Source organism: Herpailurus yagouaroundi, unplaced genomic scaffold, assembly GCF_014898765.1.
Source record: "Herpailurus yagouaroundi ecotype Mexico unplaced genomic scaffold, PumYag 28, whole genome shotgun sequence".
Classification (NCBI taxonomy): Eukaryota; Metazoa; Chordata; class Mammalia; order Carnivora; family Felidae; genus Herpailurus; species Herpailurus yagouaroundi.
This window is the reverse complement of record NW_024412376.1, coordinates 73060391-73082507: the sequence shown is the minus strand read 5'-3', so window position 1 is coordinate 73082507 and position 22117 is coordinate 73060391. Positions and strand designations below refer to the sequence as shown.

The 22117-nt window shown below is 38.0% G+C and overlaps 1 protein-coding gene across 3 annotated transcripts in view; it reads left to right on the top strand.

Annotated features, from left to right (window-relative positions):
* LOC121030809 (ankyrin-2-like) overlaps positions 1–22117 on the top strand; it is a 554568-nt gene that overhangs the window by 110240 nt on the left and 422211 nt on the right. The window lies entirely within an intron of this gene.

Here is a 22117-nt window from a genome sequence, read left to right as displayed (position 1 = left end):
TGGCCTTTTTGGAGAGCAAGGGAATATACTCAGTAACATCTTATTGTTCCTTCTGGGCATGTAACACTGAATGTGTTTTAGAGACTGAAAATAAGTCTCTTGCAAGGGGCTACAAAAGGAAACTTAGGGGAAGAGATTGTTTATTTGCCTGGGCGCTTTTATGAACACTTGACAGAGTTTTAGGTCAAGGTGTGGGATGTCCACTTGAAAGACATAAACAAATAATTATTTAGGCTATGTCTTTAAGCATTGGGAAATATTTATTCTTTTTGTTTGTTTGTTTGTTTGGGTTTTAGGAATAACCCTAGTCTTTTCTTTGAGTCTCTGCATTAACTGTAGGCGTTGGGGTCAAAGCCTGATTCTAGAAACATTTAGGTATCGAAGAAACTTTTGGGTGGGAAAGACAGTGGGATGGGAGCAAAGCAAGTATGCTTAGATGCGATCCATTCTTTTTTGTAGGCTTTTGCAATAGATGATTTAAGTCACAGAACGTCAAACAACAGACGAGAGCTTGCCCCACCCATAGTGTTGTGAACATGGATTATTCATTCACTTGCCATTTTATTCCAATGAACTGCGTAAGCACTAAGTGCAGAGAGGGTTCTAATTCATCGTTTGAGCCCCGTGGAAGCAGAGTACAAGCCAAATAAAATGAAGCTGTACCTCTCTTTCCTGCCCCACCCCATCTTGTTCTCCCTCCATATTGTTGAGTGGAGCTAGATTTATTCTGGACAGGGTCCTTATTACTGCTTGTAATTTCGTTAGCCATTTCAGAAGAGGGGACAAAGGGCGTAGGATATGCAGTTGGTACTTGCTGGAGGAGAGTAGGTGAGCATAGTGTGAGAAATGTTTTCAGAAGTACTCTTACTGACCCAGCCCTAGACCACACCCCCTTTTTTGGCTAGCTGCCAAATACTGTATCTCTGTCTAGGGAAGCCCGATGAACTGATGCCCATGCTTTGGCCCATCGATTCTTTGGTGATAAAACTGAGGAGCCCTCATCTCTGCAAGGACACACCAACCTGCTTCTCAGGGTAGAGATGCCAGTTTATGGGTGTTTTAGAATTTCTTTTCTTCAAAAATTAATATACTCTTATGAAAAGAAATGGAAGAAAATGACTCATTTCCCTATCTCACTCACAAAAGCTTTGCTTAATGCCTCTGTTTCCTTGTCTTCATTGTCATTTTTGGCAGACTGTGATTAATGCACAGGGGCTATCTACACCCCAGATTTCTACTTTTCAGGGAAGGCATACGCAGTTAGGGACTTAGAAGTAGAACAGACCCTCAGGACTGACAGTCCATCTGCTTATTTTACAGAGGGCAAAGTGGCCCGAGTCATACATGTGATGAGTGACAGAATCAGGACCAGAACCCCGCTCTCCTGACTCAGTGTACCTTTCACAATCACCTAACTTAAGGAGAAAGCATTTTTCTATAATTTTTTTTTCCAATTTTAGGTGATTTTTCATTTTATTTAGCTGTGGTACTACTAGTAAAATCACTACAATTTTGCATTTCTTTCCTAAGAATATCTTGGAATATGTTGGAATGTCCTTTGAAAGAAAATTAAGTTTTATTTTGTTAGGGGAGTAGCATGTTCTTTGTGGGTCATGTGATGAGATCTCAAATACCTGATTATTAGTTTTCCAATCTTGCCTTACTGGGAATGTGGACCACCTTAATTAGTAAAGTGATCATTATTCAATCATTCAATTATGGCAAACAAATACCACAGTAGCATTGAGAAGCTTCTTCCCATTTGGGTAGTTTTCTTTTTCTTTTATTTTTTTCTTTTTATTTTTTTTATAAGATTTTATTTTTAAGTAATCTCTACATCCAACCTGGGGCTTGAATTTACAACCCTGAGATTAAGAGTGGCATACTCTACCTACTGAGCCAGCCAGGTGCCCCTGGGTCGTTGTCTGAGTCATATTAATATTCTTTCTTTACATAGGCCCTATTCATGGGGACATATTTAAACCATTTAAGAGATATTTAGGGCTGCCTAGGTGGCTCAGTTGATTAAGCATCCGACTCTTGATTTCAGCTCAGGTCATGATCTCATGGTTTGTGGGATTGAGCCCCGCATCAGGCTCCATGCTGGCAACACAGAGTCTGCTTGGGATTCTGTCTCTTCCTCTCTCTCTGCCCTGCCCCAGCTCACTCTCTCTCTCTCTGAAAATAGATAAATAAACTTAAAAAAAAAAATTTAAGAGATGTTTAAAATAAATTTTCAGCTGAACTTACTCTCTTTAGATTGCTGCTAGACATAAAAGAGATTTAAAAAATACTTACTGATTGATAGAATATACAGGGCATTACAATGCCTGCTGATGAGTGTATTGAGATTTAAAAGGTAACACAATGTTATGCTTTCCTATAATGGAATTAGAATATCCATCTGTTAATTATTCAGTCTAATTTTGGTCAGGGTGAGATTCACATATTTGTTTGAAATCAAAATAAGTAAGAATAAATGTCACATGTAATTCATGCTATTTGTAAAAGCAAGAAACATAATTAATTAGATTGGGTGTTGTTTAATTACATTTTTTAGAAACCTTGCCTATAATACAGAGGATCTCTGATTATATCCTTAATGTGTAATAATCAGTTTCTACTGGTCTAGTGAGGGCATCTTTTCAATCTAGACATTATACTATAGTGATATATTGGAAGAAATTAGTTCTGGTGGCTTTGAGTGGTTTCAACAAGAATAATTGGAACACTGTTCCAAAGAGCCTGCACTCTCTAGCTCTGAAACAAATGGCTGCATGTGTGACATTTCTAAATGGTGACATCTTCAAGGAGCCCTCTAGCTGATTTCTTATTTTAAGTTTCAGGTTATGGTGGGCAAAAAGAAAACAGAAAAGAGAAATTGTTAATATTTCTAATATGGAGAGACAAGGGCTTCAATGAAAGGTATTACTTATTTAAAAAAGATATAACTAAGAGGAAATGCAAAAACAATAGCCAGAGGAGCCTCAATACAGTGAATGGCTGCTGTCCGTGTTGTAAATTTCACTCTTTAAGGCCTTGGATGCCTTTAACTGGTTCCATTTAGGCAGAAAGCACAAGCGAATATCTCTTGTTGTAAACAAAGCAACAGATTTAAGTTAATGCTAATGTGTTCACGGCCAGAGCCAAAAGCTTTTCAGGGTTATTATAACACACTGGGCTCTTAGCCCATCCATCTAAATGTCTAAAGTAGACTAAAGTTATGGATCAGCCCATTGTATACACCATCCCACATGAGAGCCAGATGCTACTGTTTACTGTGCTAGTAACTTTGCCAGCTTCAATGTGAAATCTGAGATTACTGTTTGGGGTCAATGGAAGTTATAGATTGATTTCTTTGATCATGAATTTAAGCTCCTACACTCCAGTCTGTTTTGATTAATGCTGATTTTTTAGAACGATCTCTTAAAGTTAATTTACACCCAACTGTCTAAATTGTTTAGATGGAGGGCTTCCTCATGAAAACTGTGTTTATTTATTATCTTTTGGGTCTTTGGGTTTGATGTAGGTCTTCAGCATATTTTTTGTCCTTTGTCTTGAGCATGGAAAAGAAGTTATGAAGATCTATTGCACAGCACTACACTTGAAAAGAGCACTACAACACAACTTTTGAGGAGATTTGGTAGAAAAATAGTTCTATATTTCCTAAATATAATGATTTAGGAAAAGATTATCTGCTGCCATCAGTCAAAAAGAATATTCAATCATTCAAGACCCAGTACTGGGTTTTGATGACATTGTTAAATCTTTATTCCTTAATCTTAATCTTAATTTGATTTGTACCTTATGTATCAGATTAAACTGGGTTTTGAGGAAGTATCATAAGTAATAACAATAACAATGACAATAGCAGCTGCCATATGCTGAGCACTTCCCATTTGCCAGACCATTTCCTAACTTTCATTTATTTATGGACATTTCACAGATGGTAAGGTGAACTTGCACTAAAGCACTTGACTTGTCAGCTCAGATTCCAACCAGGTCTTTCTAAGTCTAAGGCTCTCTTTTAACTGATGCTATTGTTTCAAGTATAGATTTCTGTAGAGTTGTGTACACAAACATGAAGATTGTGGTAAGACCTATTTGTTTATATATATAATACAGATGTGGGGAGGGGAGTGTTGACTTATAGGTGAGGAGAGAATGCCTTTATTTTGGATAAGATTCCATTATGTTAATAAATTGTGATGTGATATGATTAAAAGATATGGGAAATGTTTAGGAGTAATAGTTACCTGCTTATTAGTTCTACCAGGAGTATTTAGAAGACAGTCCCCATTACGAGGTCCTAATAGATACCATAATTTGACAAAATTTTGTTTTATTTTTTTAAATGGAATAAACTTATTTATTTATTTATTTATAATTTATCATCAAATTAGTTTCCATACAAAATTTTGTTTTATAAGACCTTATTCTTAAAAGCATAGTTCTTTCAGCTTTATCTAAAACATGGTAGCTTTGTAACCAATTTAACTCACAGCGAAATGATTTATGGACTCTGTAAAGGTAATGCCCTAATAAAAATGTATCACAAGGAAACAACAGATGTTGGTGAGGATGTGGAGAAAGGGGAACCCTCTTGCACTGTTGGTGGGAATGCAAACTGGTGCGGCCTGGAAAACAGCATGGAGGTTCCTCAAAAAATTAAAAATAGAATTACCCTACAACCCAGCAATGTCACTACTAGAAATTTATCCAAAGGATACGGGAGTGCTGATTCATAGGGGCACATGTACCCCAATGTTTATAGCAGTGCTATTGACAATAGCCAAATTATGGAAAGAGCCCACATGTCCATCAACTGATGAATGGATAAAGAAGATATAGTATATATATACAATGGAATACTACTCGACAATGAGAAAGAATGAAATATTGCCATTTGCAACAATGTGGATGGAACTGGAGGGTATTATGCTAAGTGAAATAAGTCAGTCAGAGAAATACAGATATCGTATGTTTTCACTCATGTGGAACTTGAGAAACTTAACAGAAGACCATAGGGGAAGGGAAGGGGAAAAAACAGAGAGGGAGGCAAACCATAAGATAGTTTTAAATACAGAGAACAAACTGAGGGTTGATGGGGAGGTGAGGCAGGGAGGAAAATGGGTGATGGGCATTGAGGAGGGCACTTGTTGGGATGAACACTGGGTGTTGGATGTAAGCGATGAATCATGGGAATCTACTCCTTAAGCCAAGAGCACACTGTGCACTGTGCGTTAGCTAACTTGACAATAAATTATATTAAAAATTTTTTTAAAAATATATATCGCAGAACAATATTACTGGAAGTCTGAAAAAGCATGTTATCATATTTATTACATTTTCTTCCTTTTGCCAATCAGTTCACATTTCCTAACTTGAGTAGTGAATTGCCCACTTACCTTAGGCTTCTTTAAGTTCCTTGAGAGAAGGGCTGTTTTACCTTTGTCTTCCCAGAGCTGGGCACAGTGACTCGTATAGGATGTTGTTTGTTCACAAAATTGCCATCCACCATGAGGCCCACCTCTCTAAAGGTGTAGGTTTTGTGGTCGAAACTCAAAGTAGGATTTCTTTGACATTTTAAGAGAACACATTGTGGAAAAACAGAACTAAAACCAGAAAACAAAATGTAAGTAATCCAGACTGAACTGCTTATGTCTTGTTTTTTAGTAAAACAATTTCACAGATCCTTTCATGCTAGCCATTCAGAATATCCGTTGTTGGGGTTCCTGTTTGTGACATGTAAAAGTATACCCTTGAGTGTGGTTTTCAAGTGCTAAAGAAAAAATAGGCTCCACAAGTTTCATATGATTAGATCTTTTCTCATCTTGATGTTGGAACATCAGTGCTGCAATTCATAACTTTTCCTCATATCTTAATATCATTGGGTTTTATACTAAAGGGAACATTAAACCATCCTAAATGAAGAATGATGCTGGGTTGAAAGTAGATTTTACATCATTTTACTGTCATACCATTATTTTGTTTTGCTCAGAAAGGACTATTGTTCCTTCACATTGTACGTAGTTACACTTACTAAAACTTTGTTGATATACATACACAAAAACATATTCCTCTAGTTGTAAAGTTACTTGTAGAACAATACTGAAGAATTTTAAACACCTTATTCTGATATCACATGGTATTCAATTTCAGAATAAACTAAATTCTGTTAAGAACATTTGGCTCCGATGTTACTAAAAATAATTGTTGCTCTGAAATCTCACACAGGGAATAAACATTCCATGCCTTTCTACTTGTTACGCATTTTCGCTTTGTTTCCATTTGGGACTGAAAAGAGGACATTTAGGAGAAATATTTTAAAAGGAGATGTATTGGTGCTTTATAAACTCCCAATATACTGCCTCTGTTAAATCTAAATTGTTGCTATAAAAAGACAGCTATATACTTGTGTTTAGGCACTAACTGTAAATTATTTAAAATGTAATTTAGAAACAGACAAATCCCCCTAAAGATAGCTAGCCCAATATATGTTAGTTAATCAGTACTTAGCTAACCCAGGTAGGATAGAAAATGGTCTGTAGCAGCTACATTGTACGGCAAGTCTCATTTGGACACAGGACAGTTTTGAAAGGTGGTCTTACTTTCGGTTTGAACCACCAGAGGAATTAACAGAGAAAGCCTTTGCTCTACTGAAGAAAGTCTTGAAGTGCAGAAATAAATGTCCACATATGACATCCATTAAGACCCTTTTAAATTTTAATACTTCTTTTCCTTTTAAAAAAAGGTTTGAACCAGAGTAAGCCAAACAGGAAGTAGTACGTAAGAGGAGATGACAGTAAACTGAAGTGGCAGTCTTTTAGACCACAGTAGCTCTAAAACCCAGAACCCTAGAATATTGGATTGGATAGATGGCTCAAGATTTCTGATTTTAGCGATATCAGGGCAATTTTGCATTGTCAATCTGGTAGGCTACCAAAATTAGATTAGTGTAAACTGTGACTGATGATGACAGTTAATGATTAGTTTTGGTGATGTGTGATGTAACCAAGTGGCTGTGCATTCTGTTTTTTCTTTTAATTTGTGAATGATTTATGTTTTTTTTAAAAATTTTAAATGTTTTTGCTTATTTTTGAGAGACAGAGCACAAACGGGGGAGAGGCAGAGAGAGAGAGGGAGACACAGAATCCGAAGCAGGCTCCAGGCTCCGAGCTGTCAGCACAGAGCCTGACGCAGGGCTCAACCCCACGAACTGTGAGATCATGACCTGAGCCAAAATTGGATGCTTAACCGACTGAGCCACCCAGGCCCCCTTGATTTATGTTTTTGAATATATGATACACTCTCCCAAATTCAAAAGGTAAAAAAGAATGAGTAAGTTTTCTTCTTGCCTGCTGCTCCAGTTCCCCTCCTGAGAGGTAACTGCTATTTTTAGTTCCATGTGTATCTTCTGGTTATTTGCCTTGACTATACATACATATATCTATCTGTATCTTGTTAAGCATAAATAGTAGCATACTGCATACACTATGCTGCTGTATTTTTTCCACTTAAAATGTCTTTGCCCTTGTTCCATATGAGGTAACATACAAAGTTACCTTATTCTTGAAATAAATGAAATAAATTTTTCATAAAAAACATATATAGAATTAGATTGTGTAATGAACACCCAGGTATCTATTAACCAGCTTCAACAGACATATAAATATTTTTGACAATCTTACTGTATATTAAATAATATTAAGGGACTTACCATTAGCTTTGTTAGGTGGAATAGTGGTCTAGTGGTTATATTGAAAAAAAATTTCCTTATCAATTAGAGATGCATGCTGATATATTTATGAGTGAAATGATATGTTGTCTCATGTTTGAGATTTACTTTAAAATATGCCAGAAGAAAAAGTATGTGTGGGAGATGCAGCTTGAGCTAAGATTGGCAAAATGTAGAAGCTGGATCAATGCAAATTCATTATTTCTTTGCTATGTGTATGTTGAAATAATTCCAAAATAATAAATACATTTGCAAATCTAGTTTCATCTACAGCTCCCTCTTTTTCTCTGGAGTATTTATTTATTGTATTTTATTATTATTATTATTTATGTTTATTTATTTTGGAGAGAGAGAGAGAGACAGAGAGAGACAGAGAGTGAATGAGGGAGAGGCAGAGAGAGAGGGAGACACAGAATTCAAAGTAGGCTCCAGGCTCTGAGCTATCAGCACAGAGCCTGGCTGGGGGCTCGAACTCATGAGCAGTGATATCATGACCTGAGCTGAAGTCTGATGCTCAACTGACTGAGCTACCCAGGCATTCCTGGAGTATTTTTTTAAATGTTTATTTTTGAGAGAGAGAGAGAGAGAAGGAGAGGGAGAGGGAGAGAGAGAATGCGCAGGGGAGAGACAGAGAGAGGGAGACAGGATCTGAAGCAGGGTCCGTGCTGTCAACGCAGGACCCTGTGTGGGACTTGACCTCATGAACTGTGAGACCATGTCCTGAATGAAGTCAGACGCTTAACCAACAGAGCCAACCAGGCACCCCTTCTCTGGAGTATTGTAAAATAAATCTTACATATCATGTAATTTACCCATAACTACCTTTGTATGTATACATTTTTTCCTCTCTGTATGTATTTCTAAGAAAGACATAAAGACTTAAAAAAATAACTATAATACCATTGTCACATCTTAGAAAACTAACAATAATTCTTAATATAATCCCAAACCCAGTCTATTTTCCAGTTTCTCTGTCTCAAAAGAATCTTTTTATAGTTGTTTTGTTCGAATTAGGAGCCAAATTGTGTCCACATATGACATCCATTAAAATTCTTTGAAATTGTTAATACTTATTTTCCCTTAAAAAATGTCATTTATTTATTTTAAAAAATTAGTTTTTTTTTTTTTTATCCTATAGAAGGCCATACTTTTGGATTTGACTGTTTCCTCTAGGTGCTTTTCCACTTGTTCTTCTATTCCTTGCATTTGAGGCTTGGTTAAATTCATGTTGAATGTTTTTGGCAAGAATTCTTCCTAAGTGGTTCCTGTGTTCTTGCTCAATCACCTCGGGAGGCTCATATATCTCATGTTTCACTTTGAGTGATTTTAAGATTGAGCAGAGGATTTGGGTGACATCGGGCTGATCTGCCTGTATAAAGTTTCCCATTAATGTTTCACCTAATGTTTTTGGCATTCAGTGATTATTTTTGCTGTAGTCCATTGTTCCATTAAGGGTTGCAAAATGATTTTCCAGTTCTTCCACTCATTTTGCATTACCTGGGATTGTTCAATAAAGGCATTTCTCTCATCTTTTTGATTAGTCTAAATATAGTTAGTTTATTCTTTTTAAAGACCATATAGCATTTTATTGTATCATAATTGAACAGGTCCCCCCCCTTTTTTTAAATAAACTTTACCCCCAATGTGGGGCTTGAATTCATGACACCAAGATCAAGAGTCACATCCTCTACTGACTGAGCTAGCCAGGCGTCCTTTAGAATGTTTCTGTTACTATTTCTTGATTTAAATATTTTTTCTTACTGTTTATTACCTCATATACTTATGTATTTATGGTGAATAGTAAACTATGGAATTTTGAGAGAATTATATTTTAATTGAAAAATTACTGGAGTTTTACTTCCTGCATGTTATTTTCATATAAATATGAGAGTTAGAGTCAGACAGATCTGTATTTTAACCCTGGATCATTTATTAAAAACAGGACCTTGGGCAAGTTATTTATCCTTTCTAAGCTTCATATGCTGAGAATAATAATAATAATAATAATAATAATAATAATAATAATATCTGATTCCTTGACTGCTTTAAGGATTAAATAAAATAATCTATCAAAATACTTGGTACAGTGCCTGTCATACAGTGAGTGTTGAATAGGATGAACTTTTGTTAATATTTGATGCTTAAAGAGCACCTGCAAACTCAATTTGGCCTGGCAAATAGATGCTCAATAAATAGTGCTACTCTTTTCTCTTTCTTCACTTTGTCTCCAATCTGAGCAGTCATAAAGATTATTCTTTTTCCTGACCGTTTTCAGGAATTTAAGAAAAAAAAAAAAACCCAAACATGTCAGCTGCCCTGAGCCTTTTGCTGTTTTCATCCTGTAATTCTGCTATTAGCCTTTCTGGAAACTCACCTGGGATTGTTGGAGTCACAGCCCCCTATCCCAGGAAGCCTTCTTGCATACTGAGAAACGCTAACTTTCAGACTGTTCCAGTCCAAAAAGGACCAGGTGGAATGCAAACAACACTACATTTTAATCCTGAGCTGTGGAAATAGTGTTCCTCTTGTCTGTCTTGCCCACCCTGCCTCATCCATAGTTGCCAGTTCATTTTTAGGATTAAAAAGTTAGTCTGTTACAACTCTGTGTATTATTCCCTGTGCTCTGTCTAAACTGTGTGGGAACCAAAACTAGGTAGAATCATGACAAATTAATCTTCCCATCAAACTTTAGAATAAAGGGCATTTGCCTTGAAAGTTGATATGCTGACTTATTTTATTTTAGCAACTCATGAGACTACTATTTGGTTTGCTCTTTTGGTATTTCTCTTTTCCATATATTCTTCTTCTTTGTAACATCTTCAACCTTAAATTTATTCCTCCACTTTCCTCTATCCAATCCTGGCTAGTCTTTCCTCTTTCCCCACTGGTCAGACTTCTAGCATCCCCTCTTGTTACTTTCTGCCTCCATCCTATAACCTTTCAATTCTTAGACGCATCATGTGTTGATGAAGTAAGTACACATTTTGCCCCACTCCTTAGCTATGTGATTGGATAAAGCTGGGCTTTCTTGGCATTATCTGATCTCTTTTTCCTCTGTCTTTATGTAATACCTGGCAAGCATTGTACTTTTGTTCACTGACCCCAAGGTTTTACATACACAGAATGCAAAAAGGTTAAGTGATTTGAAAGGATGTGTTGAAGATAACAACGTAGAGCCAGCACTGCAGATTAGAGACAACACCCGGCTCCCGGATGCTCAGATCAGGCTGTTTTCCAGTGAAATCTGCTGAAGGAGCACACACATATCTTATTAATGGCCTGGAAAACAAGACATACTTTTCCTCATTCTAATGGTACTCTTTCTATTTTGATAGAAGGATATGATAAACATGGGCTGAGTCTTTAAAGAACGATGATACTACCTATTTTGACAAATTTGAATGGCTTCTTAAGTGTTAAGAAGTGTGGTTTGGTTAAGATAAATCCTATTTGGTGTGTTAATTAAGATTTGGAGCATCACAAACTCTCACAGAATGACACTACTCTTTAACTAAAAAGTTATGGTATAAAGCAGAGGAAAAAGATTAGGAACAGGGAGGCTGGGAACAGCATGGAATATGCTAGGAACAGCATGGAGCCTGATGTGGGGCTCAGTCCCATGACACTGGAGTCATGACCTGAGCCGAAATCAGGAGTCAGAGGCTCAACCAACTGAGCCACCCCGGCGCCCCTCAATGACCAGCTTTAATAATGATCCATGTCTGCTCTTCATCTTGGGTATAGAGTTTTGTTTTTGTTTTGTTTTGTTTTGTTTTTGATTGAAGGATGCCTTTTAAAAAATTATACATAATTGTTGAAATTTTGTCTTGCTTGTTTTCTGTGCCTGGGATTGCTTCAGGGGGAAAATCTCCTAAAAATGCCCATTTCTAATCTTTCTCTGCCAGTTTTGCATTCCTCTGTGTGTTGGGCAATGGATTGTTGTTCCCAATCTATGAAGGACAAGGGTTTTCCTGTCTGCTCTCACACATTCATTCTAAGCAACTATTATGTGCTAGGTCTGGTGCCTCGTGCTGCAGGTACAGAGATGAGGAAGACATGGTCCCAGTGTAAGAGCTGGCGCTAGGTCAGGCATCTCTGCCTGGAACAAACAGGGTTCCCAGAGTGTGGTCTGTGGTCTCGCCTGGGGCCCTGCTTTAGCTATTGAGTAAGAATCTCGGGATAGGCTTAGGAATCTGCATTTTCATCGAATGATTCTTAGGCATTGGCCCAGAGCATGGTAGGAGCCAGGTGGTTCATGGAGAGAGTAGCTGCCAGTGTGCAATGCATTGCATCTTTTAGATGCTTTTAGAGCTTTCTACTCAGCATTAATATTTCTGGGAGGCTCCTCAGGAGGGAGACACCTCGCCTGGCTTGAAGGAACCCCCTCTGGAACAGGCAGGCTGAAGGGCTAGTAGAAAGGCTTCTGGGAATGGCGTGAACTCTGTCTTTCAGAAAGTCATGGTCCTGAATTAAGGGGCAAGGTTCTGGGTTAGGTTGGGAGAAGAAGAGCCGAGGATTTGGATCCCTAGATGATTCACAATTTTGTCCCTGTGGTGTCCAAGGGGGAGAATATAGCTCCCGGCTAATATCATGAGGATTCATCTAGGGAGAGAAAAAAATGCAGAGATAAAACTCTAAGAGCCAGCACATATATAGTGTCTTGCTGTGCCTTCCTTCTGTTCCGTGCACTTTACGTATGTTAATTCCTCCAATCCTAACAACGATCTTAAGAGCTAGGTGCCAGTACTACCATCTTCATTTTACAAATGAAGGAACAGAGAGGTTATGCAATAGTCCTTTGGCAGAGCCAGCATTTCAAAACAGGTAAGTGTGGAGCCGAACAGAAGTTCATCACTAGAGCATTCCAGTGCCTCTCAGAAGATCATCACCGGAAAACGTAAAAGCAGAGGTATACTGTTCTCCTTGAGCATTGGCTTCTTCCAGCTTGTCACCAGATGATACCCATCCTCCCCCGTGGGCCACCCAAAGAACACTTTGGAAGCCCTGACAGTTGCTCTCTTAAATGCCTTCAAGGCTGGTTTCTTCTGTTTTAGAGAAGACATTACATGCTTCCTTTTGTTGTTAACCTTCTAATCCAGATGCGTATGAAAATCTCCTTGGCAGTAGATCTGATCCTGCATTTCACTGCCTGAAGTGAAGACTGGATGCACTATTTTTAGAGGCAAACCCACCACATCTTAGCCTTTGAACAACTGCGTGATATAAAAAAAGAAAATTTCGCAGTGCCTATTTAAAAGCATGAACAACTTCTGAGTGTTTTTAAATTTGATTTTAATATGGGATTGGGTATCTAAAGGCTTTGTGTGTGTATTCAGTAATGTGGATAGTTATTAACAAATTAAAAAAAAAATGGTAACCAGGAAAGGTACATTTTAACTGCATCTGAGCTTCTGACATGAAGAGTTATTTAACCTGAATTCTTTTTCAGGAGCGATTTCACTTTTTACGTTATTGTACCAGGTGCCAGAGACCTGGCTTGCAAGCTGATCTAAAGATGTCCTGAATCAGTAGGAAGTCAGTGAGCTGTGATATTGCTCTATTTATTTTTTCCTATAGGATGAGGAGCGAGAGGGCTGCCATTAGAAATTTTGCTCCAGTGGCCTGGCAACTTAACCTTTTTCCTGGTCTCCTTGTTGGAAGAGTTGCAACCACAAAACATTATCTAACTGACGAAACCATTCTCAGGTATAGGTTTATTGCACAAACACTTATTCTTTCACTCAATCAATGCCTACCTGTGTTAGCACCGTTAGAGTTACTGAAGGGCATGGTTAATTCTGGCAATGAAAGGATGCATAAACCTCTCATAAGGCAGGAACCACTGTCGACTCCACTGAATATTTAAACTCCAATGATTTTCATTAGTTTAAACCAATTCTTTTCTATTAAAAATAGTATACGCTTCTTGTTAAAAAATTCAACAGAAGAAGACATGTTTGAAGTCAAAGATGAATGACGCTCACCCCAAAGTATTTTCAAAGTCAACAGATATCTAGTGCTTCTTTTAAAATAACATTCCCACTGAATAAAGCGATATTTCAACTTATGATGACCAGAGTTATAATTCCTATTTTTTTTTTTTTACTTTTAACTACTTGGACATTATATTAGTTTCCTATTGCAGTTGTAACACATTTCCACAAATTTAGTGGCCAACACAAAAATATTACTTTATAGTCTGGAGATGAGAGTTCCCCACGTGGGTTTCACTGGGCTGAAACCAAGGTGTTGGCAACCTATGGTTCCTCTGAAGACTCTAGGGGAGGATTTGTTTCTTTGCCTTTTCCAGATTCTAGAGGTTACCTGCATTTCTTGGCTCCTGACCACATCCTCTGTACCAAGGAACATCACTCTGGTCTCTGGTTCTGTTACCACATTGCCTCCCTCTTATAAGGATCCTACCTGGATGGTCTTTCCATCTCAAAACCCTTAGTTTACTCACATCGGGAAAGTCCCTTTTGCCATATGTGCTAACGTTCAGAAGTTCCAGGGATTAGGATGTGGACATCTTTGGGGAGGGGGCATCGTTAAGCCTACCAAAGAGATGTACAAATCCGATTTGCTAAGGGATTTTGTGTGGGAGAAATTCATACTAAATTAGTACTTCTCCTTCAACTCTTCTTTCTGTTTTCATTCAAATACCAGAAACTCTATTATGGTCTCACATTTGATTTATCTGGGAGCCCCTGACCATGATGTGAAGGGTCCTAGAGCAACATTTTCTAAACTGAAGCTTGCTATCGTCTGTGATTCCGAATGTATTTTACAATGGAATCTTTTATTTCTCTTTCTTATTTTCTTTATTTTTTCTTTTTTAAAAAAATGTTATTAATGATCTTCTGAAGGAAACCAATGTGTTATGATTGGGAATTGTTGTCCTTAATGCAACTTTCATTCTGAAGCTTAACTATATTCCCCTGAAAAAATAAATAAAATAAAAAGGGTGTATTTAAACTGCCTCTAAATATCTTCTAAATGGCATCTTTCATATTTAATCTTCTTTCTCTACTACCTATGTTGAACTTAGTTTCTTTAGACTTTATTTTTTTAATTCATTTATTTTGAGAGAGAGAGAGAGAGAGAGAGAGCACAAGAGAGGGGGCAGAGAGAGAGAGAGAAAGACAATCCCAAGCAGGCTCTGCACTGTCAGCATGGAGCCCAATGTGGGGCCTGAACTCATGAACCATGAGATCATGACCTGAGCTGAAGTCAGATGCTCAACCAACTGAGCCACCCAAGCACCCAGTTTCTTTAGACTTTAAAGCAACTAACTTTCATAATTTGAATTGAGGTTAAGAATAATTTTATATTTCTATAAATAAAATTTGAATAATATTACATGCAAGCAAAAATTTTGTGACTATGATCACACAAAATTGTTTTGAAAAGTAATTGTTTAATGTCAGAGTTTTTCAAGGTGTGTAGAAAAATGTACTATTTGACTATCTCAGAATCCCAGGACTGGCACACATTAATTTCTTTAAAAAATTGTATTTATCTTTTTCCTATTTTGGGAAGGTATTTCCTCTAAAGTGGTCCACAGTGGTACCTGATAATTAATGCTGGGTCACTTCAGAGCTCCCGAAAATGATGTGAAGAGATCTTCAGCCTCCTCTGCTGGGTTTGTGGTGAGATAGCCCTTAGCACAGGTTGGCAGTTCAATCTTCACAAGATAAAAGTTTTTTTTTTAATATTCATTTATTTATTTTTGAGAAAGAGCACTTGCGAGTAGGGGAGGGGCAGAGGATCCGAAGCAGGCTCTGTGCTGACAGCAGAGAGCCCGATGTGGGGCTTGAACTCATGAACCAGAGATCATGACCTGAGCCGAAGTTGGACGTTTAACAGGCTGAGCCACCCAGGCACCCCAAGAGTTTTTCTTTAAAATAAGCTCTACATCCAACATGGGGCTTGAACTCGTGATCCTAAGATCAAGAGTCACATGGTCTACTGACTGAATAGAGTGCCCTGCCATGTGCCCTGCAAGATAAGACTTTCATTGCACTTTCTTTGTCCTTTTCTTATGACATTGATTTTATTTTCTCACACATCATTAGTTACATGCATGTTATGGTTTATATGCCCAGAGTAAGGTTCTTAAGGGTAGGACTCATCACTATATCCTTCCTGGTGCCTGGTTCAGTGCTTTCCCCACAGTAGGAACTGGACCAGTGCTTGTCAAATGGATGACTCTGTGAATGAATGAATGCATTAACTTACGATGGAAATATTAGGTGTGTGCTTCAATCACCCATCAGTTGATCCACATTTATATCCTACCCTAGTTAAAATTTGGGGAATGTCACAAAGATATACATATAAAGTAAAGAAAAAGCTAGATTACTGATAGGTGAGATAACTTAGAAAAAGGAAGGATAGGGGTTAGAAAGTAAAATTGCTTTAGGAGTGGCTGTTCTGAAAAACATGTGCCATTGCCGGTGGAGGACATTAATTTGGTACTCAGCTTATTAAGAGCCTATGAAGGAAACAGTTGGTTATTTGATTTTCAGTATCTAGAATCTATTTTTTATTTTTATTAATTTTTTTTAATGTTTATTTTTGAGAGAGAGAGACAGACAGAGCATGAGCAGGGCAGGGGCAGAGATAGAGGGGGAGACACAGAATCTGAAGCAGGCTTCAGGCCCCGAGCTGTCAGCACAGAGCCAGACGCTGGGCTCAAACACACAAACTGCGAGATCATGACCTGAGCTGAAGTCGGATGCTTAACTGACTGAGCCACCCAGGAGCCCATAGAATTTTTTTTTTAATGTTTACTTAGTTTTGAGACAGAAAGAGAGAGAGAGACAGGGAGAGAGAGTGAGTGGGGTAGGGGCAGAGTGAGGGAGACACAGAATCCGAAGCAGCTCCAGACTCTGAGCTATCAGCACAGAGCCCAAGATGGGGCTTGAACCCACAAGCCAAGAGATCATGACCTGAGCCAAAGTCGGACACTTAACCAACTGAGCCACCCAGGCACCCCAGTATCTAGAAAATTTTAATTTCAGTTGCTTACATGAAACAGCTATTTCTGGAACTAGGATCAGAGAGAAATTCTTCCCATGGGATATCAGAAGAAGTTTACTGTGTAATATGAAGAATAGTGTATGCAACATATCTTTAGATACAGCAATGCATTTTAAAGAGAATTTCTTATATTACCCTTGGTTACTGATAGCATCCCCACCACATCACAGCATAACCAACTAAGGAGTACAGCTGTAGAAAGGGATAAACAGTGGTTCATGAAATCATTTTATGCTAACGAAATTGCAAAAACAGTTATCAAACATTTTTTCCAATGTTTAATTAGCAATTAATATGGATATAAAATTCCACTAGCAGGGAAAAGAAACTAGTATGGAATAATGCAGCATCTGTTGCCTAATTGTTAGAGTAAATACATTGTAATCAGTCTTTATAATCAATTATCTGAAGGTGGGGCTCAAATACTGATGACCGTTATTTACTTAAAGTGTTTTTTGCCAAAATTTTCTTTGTATAAAGTATTACAGAATGCGCCAATAGGACTGGCTGTTAAACAACAGGAAAACGTCAGCTAAACATAGAATATATTTCTTCCTTAAGTTGCAATTTAAGTTCCTTTTCAGTAGAAAGAAACTGACTCTAGTGAGAATTCACAGATACCAATTATCCCAGAAAATGATGACTTAAAAGGAAGGTGTGAGAATAGAAACCAATTAAAGAAGGGCAGGCACCTGGAGCCCTCTCTGGGGAAAGGGAAAGTTGGATGGAAGCGTTCTAACTGCAGGGATGTGATGGATGGAAATAGCATGTCTTCTGGGAAATTAACTGCCACTCACTTCCTTTCTTATGTGCCTGTGTGGATCTGATATGCCGGCAGGTAATAAAGACAGTGCCAATGTCATTTTGGAAATACCTTTCAACAGCCATCAATTTATTGAAAAGAGTTTATAAGAATGTGGGATTCCCAAAAGTTATTTTTAGATCTTGGGAATTTTCTTGGAATGTTGTCTTAACATTGGAGGTTTTGAGGTTAGGATAAAAACTTGCCCTGACCTCCTTCCTTACATCTGACTTCTGGTGTTGAGGCTGATTGGGGTGTCCAGCCAGATCGAGGATGGCAAAGAAGCCTTTTTGTTTGGTTTCTAATTCCTTTGGGTCACCGTGATGTTATATTGATTCACATTTAAGAGTTTTGTTAAGTGTGTGTAAGAAATTGTAATCCTGACCTGCAAAATACCTTTTTTCCATCTCCTTCCCTTCTTGAAACAGTAGTCTTCATTGCTTGTATCTGCTTCCTTCCATCCTAATAGCCTCTAATAAGCCATTCACCCCTATGACTTCACTGACTTTGTTTTGGCAAAAGTCACCAAATCTGTTAGCTTCTTTTTTTTAAATTAATTAATTTATTTTTTAATTTACACTCAGTTAGCATATAGTGCACAATGATTTCAGAGTAGATTCCTTAATTCCCCTTACCCATTTAGCCCATCCCCCCTCCCACAACCCCTCCCGTAACCCTCTATTTGCTCTCCGTATTTAAGAGTCTCTTATGTTTTGTCCCCCTCCCTGTTTTTATATTATTTTTGCTTCCCTTCCCTTATGTTTATCTGTTTTGTATCTTAAAGTCTTCATATGAGTGAAGTCATGCAATATTTGTCTTTTTCTGACTAATTTTGCTTAGCATAATACCCTCTAGTTCTATCCACGTAGTTGCAAATGGCAAGATTTCATTCTTTTTGATTGCTGAGTAATACTCCATTGTATATATATGCCACATCTTCTTTATCCACTCATCCATCAATGGACATTTGGGCTCTTTCCATACTTTGGCTCTTGTTAATAGTGCTGCTATAAACATTGGGGTGCATGTGCTCCTTCAAAACAGCATACCTGTATCCCTTGGATAAATACCTAGTAGTGCAATTGCTGGGTCGTAGGGTAGTTCTATTTTCCATTTTTTGAGGAACCTCCATAATGTTTTCCAAAATGGCTGCACCAGTTTGCATTCCCACCAGCAATGCAAAAAAGGATTTCTCCACATCCTCGCCAACATCTGTTGTTGCCAGAGTTGTTAATGTTAGCCATTCTGATGGGTGTAAGGTGGTATCTCATTGTGGTTTTGATTTGTATTTCCCTGATGAAGAGTGATGTGGAGCATTTTTTCATGTGTCGGTTGGCCATCTGGATGTCTTCTTTGGAGAAGTGTCTATTCATGTCTTTTGCCCATTTCTTCACTGGAGTATTTGTTTTTTGGGTGTTGAGTTTGATAAGTTCTCTATAGATTTTGGATACTAACCCTTTATCTGATATGTTGTTTGCAAATATCTTCTCCCATTCTGTCGGTTGTCTTTTAGTTTTGTTGTTTCCTTTGCTGTACAAAAGATTTTATTTTGATGAGGTCACAAGAATTCATTTTTGCTTTTGTTTCCCTTGCCTCTGTAGACATGTTGAGTAAGAAGTTGCTGTGGCCAAGGTCAAAGAGGTTTTTGTCTGCTTTCTCCTTGAGGATTTTGATGGCTTCCTGTATTACGTTTAGGTCTTTCATCCATTTTGTGTTTATTTTTGGGTATGGTGCAAGAAAGTAGTCCAGGTTCATTTCTGCATGTCGCTGTCCAGTTTTCCCAGCACCACTTGCTGAAGAGTCTGACTTTATTCCACTTGATATTCCTTCCTGCTTTGTCAAAGATTAGTTGTCCATATGTTTGTGGGTCCATTTCTGGGTTCTCTATTCTGTTCCATTGATCTGAGTGTCTGTTCTTGTGCCAGTACCATACTGTCTTGATGATTACAGCTTTGTAATACAGCTTGAAGTCCGGGATTGTGATGCCTCCAGCTTTGATTTTCTTTAGCTTCAGCAATCAGACAACACAAAGAAATAAAAGGCATCCAGATCGGCCAGGAGGATGTCAAACTTTCACTCTTCGCAGATGACATGATGCTCTTTACGGAAAACCCATAACTGCTAGAACTGATCCATGAATTCAGCACAGTCACAGGATATAAAATCAATGCACAGAAATCAGTTGCATTCCTGTATACCAATATTGAAGCAACAGAAAGAGAAATCAATCCCATTAACAATTGCCCACCAGCAATTGTTCCACCACGGAATCAGTTCCATTAACAATTGCCCCAAAACCCATAAAATACCTGGGAATAAATCTAACTAAAGAGGTGAAAAATCCATACACGGAAAATTACAGAAAATTTATGAAAGAAAATTGAAGAAGACACACAAAAAAAATGGAAAAAGATTCCATGCTCCTGGATAGGAAGAAAAAATATTGTTAAAATGTCAATACTACCCAAAGCAATTGACATATTTAATGCAATACCTATCAAAATAACACCAGTACTCTTCACAGAGCTAGAACAAACAATCCTAAAACTTGTATGGAACCAGAAAAGACCCAGAATATCCATTAGCTTCTTTTTAATCTCCCTTCTAGTTTTCTCCTCTCCTGTTTTACATTTCTAAAGCAGCCTTCTTGCCTGAGGCATCCTCCTCTCTCATGATCTCCTCCCTCCTCCTGGCTATTTCTTTTCAGTCTTGTCAATGGGGCTTTCCTCACTTTTTAGAGCTTGTTGTTTATTATCAAGATCCTCTAAGTTTTCTTTCCTTGTTTTCCTGGTTGATCTCATTCATCCTGAGGTTTCAACTACATGCAGATGACTCCTGCAGTAGTCAGACTGAGGCTGAGCTGCTGTAACAAAAAGGTAGCTGGGTGATTCTCCTGAGTGATGAGGTTACCCAGGAATGCGCTTTTCTTCTCTCTTGCTGCTCTGCCACCCCCTCATGTGTAGTCTTTAGCTGCACAATCCAAAGTAGCTCAACAGCACCATGTCTGTGTTCCAACATCCAGGAATTGAAGGTAACAATTTCCTTTTAAGTAAGAGAAAAAGAAGTTGTACATGAAATTTCTGCTCAAATTACATTGGTGAGGAGGCAGTCACCTGACCACCTGTAGCTTCAAGGGAGCCTGGGAAATGAGTGGCTTTGTACTCTGTAAAAATTGTGAGTTTTGATAACTATGAGGAAGAATGAGAGAAGGGATATGGGGGCAAAGTTAATGGCTTCTGCTAAAATACTTTCAGACCTGCTCTTTGATGTTCCAGATTCATAGATCTGTTTACTTTGTGAGGTCTTCTGCTTTCTTAAATGGTTCATTAGATTAAAAAAAAAGTCAGCTTTGGGGTGTCTAGTTGGCTTAGTTGACAGAGCATGTGACTAGATCTCAGGGTTGTGAGTTCATTCCCCACGTTGGATGTAGGGTTTACTTAAAAAAAATATCAGATTTATTGAGGCATATTTGCTGTATAAAATTGTAAGATATTTAAAGTGTACATCATGGTGATTTGTTATACATATATACGGTGAAAGGATTGCCCTTATCTAGTTAATTAACCCATGTGATGTCTTCTGTGTATCCTGCACCCACTCAAATTTAACATCACAAAACAGAACAAGTCTGAACTAATTATTTTCTCTAAGCCTATTCCTTCTACCACTTTCCCAACTCAGTTAATGATCATTACTCAGTTGTTTGAACTAGAAACTTCAGTCATTCTTGATTCTTCTATATGTCTTATTCCTCAAGTAAATTTGTCACCATGTTCTGTGTATTTTGATTACTGAATTCATTCTTCTACCACTATCTGTGTCTATCTAGACCCTAAAAACTCTATCTTGTGTGTGTGTGTGTGTGTGTGTGTGTGTGTGTGTATTTTTTTCTTTTTTAAAAAGTAATCTCTATCCCCAATGTGGGACTTGAACTCACCACCCTGAGATTGAGAGTTGCATGCTGTATTGACTGAGCCATCCAGGTGCCTGAATATTGTATATATTTTTGCTAATCATTTTGTATACTTTTTGAAGCCTCCTGACTGGCCTCCAGCCCAAGAGCTGTTTCCTTAGATGACCATCCCTCCCACACAGCCACTGTATTTATCTTTCTAAATCACATATGGGATGATTTCATTTTCATTCCTTTTTTTTTCTGTTTTTGAGAGATAGAGGGCACAAGTGAGCTAGGAGCAGAGAGAGAGAGAGGGAGGGAGGGAGGGAGAGAGAAAGAGAGAGAGAGAGAGAGAGAGAGAGAGAAGCAGAGCTCACCTGAATCAAGACTCGAGCTCACTGGAAGCAGGACTTGAGCTCATCCAATGTGGGACTGGAACTCATGAACCATGAGATATTGACCTCACCTCGGCTGAAGTTAGATGCTTAACCGACTGAGCCACCTAGGTGCCCTCATTTTCATTCTTAAAAGTCTGTCATGAGCCTCCATTTGCTACTGTGGGTCTGTAAATGTGATTTTTAGAAATGGAACCCTCTTTCTTTCTTTCTTTCTTTCTTTCTTTCTTTCTTTCTTTCTTTCT